Source organism: Aplysia californica, unplaced genomic scaffold (genome assembly GCF_000002075.1).
Source record: "Aplysia californica isolate F4 #8 unplaced genomic scaffold, AplCal3.0 scaffold00879, whole genome shotgun sequence".
Lineage (NCBI taxonomy): Eukaryota > Metazoa > Mollusca > Gastropoda > Aplysiida > Aplysiidae > Aplysia > Aplysia californica.
In genome coordinates this window covers 304,091-309,692 of record NW_004798149.1, presented here as the reverse complement: position 1 = coordinate 309,692, position 5,602 = coordinate 304,091, and positions in this window count along the sequence as shown.

Here is a 5,602-nt window from a genome sequence, read left to right as displayed (position 1 = left end):
GGGCGGTTGGCAGAGAGAGGGAGAGAGAAAGAGAGAGGGAGAGAGAGAAAAGGAGAGAGAGAGAGAGAGAGAGAGAGACAGAGAGAGAGAGAGAGAGACAGAGACAGAGACAGAGACAGAGACAGAGACACAGAGACAGAGAGAGAGAGAACGAACGAATATGTCGCCGAGTGAGTGTGCTCACATCTCATGCATGTGCCGATATGCCGAGCCAGCACAATAATGTCTATGAGTGTCCAATGGACTGCTGAGAATTGCTTCCACTGGGGTGGTCCTCGGTGGTGAGCAGAGTAACTACATGCACATGCATAACTAATTCTGCCGGGACAGGGGGGAGGTTTGGGGGGGGGGGGTTTGGGGAAAGTGCAGGGGGTGATAAAATTATGTGGGGTGACAGGTGTCGGGGGGGGGGAGGAGATGGCCAGGACACATCCGCTCACGCGAGTAAAGTCATCACAGAACTGGAATTAAGAACAGGCAGCGCAATTGTAGCACACAGATTAAAAAGATAACCTAATGCGCGACCTCAGTGCTTTCTTGTCCTGACTCCATTTTAATAACAGTGAAAACATAATAAACAGTGAGCTTAAGAAGAAGTCACACTTTCAATTTTAGAAAAAAATGGAGAGAGGACAAAAAAGAACTGAGCTGAGGTCGCGATAGGGTGTGGAAAAAATGGTGAAATGGTATAGGTTTAACGCCCCTATCAACACTATTAGGTTATTTAAGAGGCGGGACCTCCCAGTTTAACGTCCATCTCCGAAAGGACCGAGCCAAATGGGAAATTCGTGTTGTCTTTCCCAAGGACGCAACATCGGACCGAGCTGAGGCTGGAAGCGCGATAGGGTGTGACTATGAATTTAAAGACATTTTACCTCAATGAAGACATAGATCTACATTCCGGTCACTCGACAGCGCAGGAAGATGCGCCACTTTGAGGGACAATTTCGTTGTACACTTTAAAAGGCTTGCATCAATATAATAATAATAATAGATAGCATTTGTATAGCGCATATCCCCGCTCAACAGCAGGCTCTATGCGCTTTACACTATAGTATTACCCCAGCAGACCATAGAACACTCAGAATCATTCTCAGCTTCCCGGGAAGCATACAATGCAGGCAGCTGATTAAGCGCTCAAACACTAACAAACTGACAAGATCTTTCGCTGTCTATAGCCGGGAACCCATTCCCACCTGGGTGAAGTGAGGAAAATTTGTGCAAAGTGCCTTTCCCAAAGATACAACGTCAGGCCGCTGATGGGATTCGAACCCACGACCTTACGGTTGCGAGTCCGAGAGCCTAACCACTACATAATGTGAGGCAGCGTGGTGGGATCAGACGCTCATCAAAATAATGAAATTGAAGAAACTGGCATATTTCTGCTAGTTTGGTAATTTCTATCGAATATTAGCTTGTTTGACTCCACACCCTTGTTGTCCAATGAAATTAAGAACACATTTCTGTGGGGATTTTACTGAAAAAAAAGTTGATTAAAAATAAAGGCACAAAAATGTAAGTTTTCCGTTTCCACCAACTATCAAGCTATGGACATAACCAAACTTTGGCGGCGGCCATTTTCTCGCTAATTCTACCTTTGAAACCAGTAATGTCAAATATCTCGGCTTCTATTCAAGACAGATGGACATTTTCCCCCAATAGAAAGACAATTGAACAAGCTTTAGGGTGATATCAATAACTCCACTCGCCCAAAAATTCGACGAGAGCCTGATTCCACCACGTCGTGACACGTATTATGAAACATGCAAGTTTGTGTTTCTGATGTGTGTATGATGGTTAGAAATGTGCCGAAACGGTACCTTTGGTCCGACACTGGTCAGACATACGAGTCCGATACGTTCACAAAGGGTCAAGCGCGTGACGTTTTCCTTTCTGAAACAGGGGCCTTGTGGTGTAGTGGTTGGTCTCTTCGACTCTCAACCGAAAGTCCATGGGTTGGAATCCCATCACGAGCCAGGGGTGATGTCTTTGGGAAAGGCGCTTTACTCAAATTATCCTCACATCCCTCAGGTGTTAAAGATTTAAAGAGTGCCCGGCTATAGACGGTCATTAATTTGTAAGTGTTGAGCATTTGAAATCCGCAGCTTGTACGCTAGTAAGCTTTCCTGGAAGTTGAGAATGTTTCCGAATGTTCTTGGGGGGGGGGGGTCTGCTGGGGTAATAATACTACAACGACGCTAGTATACTATCTGACTATTCCATGGCTGTCGTCAGCTCAACTGGGAACCACTCAACGTGCCTCCTCACTTTGACTAGTTCTGGGGACCAATTTAGAAATCTAGGAAGGAGACGGGGGTTGGAGGGAGGGAATGAGGGGAGAGGGAGGGCAAGAGGTTGGGGTGGGAGTGGGGGGTATGAAGATGACCTGCTCTTGATCTGCTGGCGTGATGCATCATGGGACACAATGGCGCTGTTCAGGTCGGAATGCACCGGGTGATTCCCTTGGGCGATCTGTCTATACCACTCTCAACCCCTAACCCCTTCCTCCTCCCATCTTCCAATTGTTCTCGGTGCAAATGTGCTGAACCGGGAAATTGAACTGAAATGATTCGTTACAAGTAGAAGTAGCATTCTGAAGGTTACGTTTTGAAGCTTCTCAGCAGTTCATTTCTGTATCATGTGTCGCACAATCATGTACACTGTGAATAGTGAATGTCATCCTATTGATGTCTTTGGATTTAAAACTAGTGTAGTTGTCTTGGAGAATGGGGTGTAAAGTAGACCAAAGACTGAAACAGCTTCGAGAAGCTGTGTGTGTGTGTGTGTCTGTCTGTGTGTGTGTGTGTGTGTGTATCTGTGTGTGTGTGTGTGTATCTGTGTGTGTGTGTGTGATAAGGAACATTACTGACTTCGGCCTCGTCTGTCTGGGGGGAGGGGGGGGGGGGCATCACCCCAGCAGAAATTCGGAATTACACAGGAGACCGCTTAAACCCAACACGGATAATCTGAACGGAGCGATAAATTGAAAGAAAATAGAATCCCCAATTTTTTGCGCTATTTCAGCGACCCCAGTGAACCGAAAACGACGCGGATACACGGAAGAAAATCCCGTGGTCTCGCAGATTTCGGGGGCAGCGGGCACCACAGCACTGTGTTAACCAAATGGATTTCCCCATAAGGGAATCGGACTTGTATCCCTTCCATGCGACGAGGAAAATCCTCACAATCACACGATAGTCACATATGTACAAATGTTTTAAACTAGTACAATCACCAAAATGCCAGTGTGGAGAGGCGGACCAAACTGTTGAACACATCCTTCAGCACTGCAAGACACACAGGGCCCTGAGACAGGAAACGTGGCCAACCCCACTGACGCTACAAGAGAAGCTATACGGGCCGCCAGATGAACTGAGCAGGACGGCCCAATTTATGACAGATACCAGACTTCAAGTGTGATGCGATCGAGAAGAAGAAAAGAACACGATAGTCACACTTCCCTAGATGTACAGAGTTCTATCTGCTCGGTCTTACTTTACTTGTATCCGCCGCTAATACTTATACCTTTTGGGTGTCGCGGGAAGAAAGAGACGTCTCTCTGCCACCAGCCGGAGAGCTTGGGTCAGGGGGATGCCATGAGTTGTTCGTGTTTCCCTGACTCCGTCTATCCAGGTCTTTGTCGGTCGCCCTCTAGCCTTGTTGTCATTGAAATTTTTTTTATGTAGGCACGTTGTGCTGGATGGTGTGTTGATAGTCGCATGAGATGTCCAAACCATTTGATTTTTTGGTGTTGGATGTGATGCATGACGTCATTTGTGCCCACCATTTCTCTGACTACTGAGTTTCTAATTTTGTCTCGCCTGGTCTGGTTTACTGCTTTTTTAAGACATCGCATTTCACAAGTTGTAATTCTTTGCTCCAATGTCTTGTGCATGATCCATGTTTGACATTGATAGGTGAGTGTTGGGATGCTCAGTACAGGTACTTAGTTTTGAGAAATTTGACGGTAACAAATTTGAGTTTCACAACAATTCAGGCTTTTTCTAATTCAGTTCGGTGATTATCTTATACCGACTCCGAATAATTTTACGATTTTGATAGAGGAGATAAAACATTTGGTGTCTGAGCTAATGGTCTTAGAAAATCCAAAATGGCCAAAAATGTCAGATAGAAACGGGGATTTACTTATGTCACAGGGTATGCGTGTCGTTGCCTGCCTTTACACGTTTCAGAAAAAGAAAAGAGGATTGATAACATTACAAAAAGTATGAATAATGAAGTTATGCTTCTTTTTATGAGTGTTCCAAAACCACGGGCCTTCTGTTGTTGTCCAAAGAAGAGACGGCGCGTCATCAATAAGTGAATAATAATAATAATAAAAATAAAAAGCATTTGTATAGCGCATGTCCCCACTCGAAAGCAAGCTCTATGCGCTTTACACTATATTATTACCCCAGCAGACCATAGAACACCCCGAAACATTCTCAGCTTCTGGGTCAGAAGTAATCATCTATCCAAGTTACAACACAGTATACGACAGGTTATTGTGTGTCACGACGCGGTGGAATCAGGCTCTCGTCATTTTTTGGGCCTGTAGAGTTATTGGTACCATCTTAGAGCTTGTTCATTTGTCTTGCTTTGGATGAAAAAAGTTCCATTTATCTTTAATTATACAAGTTGAGATATATGTTTGCGAATAAAGAATCTGGGGTCACCTGGTTTCTAGGTAGAATTAGCGAGAAAATTGTCGTCAAAGAATAGTTATTTCCTTAGCTGGAGAGTCCGTGGAAACTGAAAATCTACATTTTTGTTGTTGTTGTACATCTGATTAACCTTTTCTTTAGATTTAATCAAATCCACACAGAAATGTGTTCTTTAATGGGCAGGAAAGGTGCTGTGCCAAAAACAACAAACATTCGATAAAGATTCACAAACCTGCGGGAAAACGCCAATTTCTTCACTTTGATTATTTTCACGAGCGCCTGATTTCACCCCGCTGCCTTACATATGTCGTGTCTTGCTAGGGCTAGAGCGTGCACGCAACTGCGTCCTACTCTTTTTTTTTTAGGATCACTTTTTAAAAGGCAAAAACGTAGCGCTGTAAAAACGATGGCCGACGCCAGCAACAAAAACAACAACAGGAACACGCAACCAGCACAAACGTTTCCCCTTCTTCAAAACCGGAAGTCATGAATATACAATTTCTGAAGCCAGACTAATTATGAGTCCACGCCATCGACGTTTTCTTTTTTAAAAACAACAACGATTTTGTCTTTTTGTTGTAGATCCATATCGTTGTTTTTGTTTTTCTTTTCTTTCATTTTTTTCTCTTTTTACGTCATTGATTTTCGATCGATCTTCTTGGAGCACTTTTGAACGTTCTCAGGCCTGCCTGAATGTAGCTAATTCAGCATGTATGTCCGCGGGCTGATTTTGCTGTAGTCAGCGTTTGCCTTGTGTTTCTCTCGGGTGCTCGCGCTGTGGAGGCAATGGGTTGCTCATGATATTCAGGGCTTTGTTTTGGGGTATTTTATTTTTTCTCTGTCTGTTTGTTTGTTTGTTTGTTTGTTTGTTTGTTTGTTTGTTTGTTTGCTATTTGTGTGGGTTAGGGTGTTTTTTTGTTTGTTGTGGTTTTGTTTTC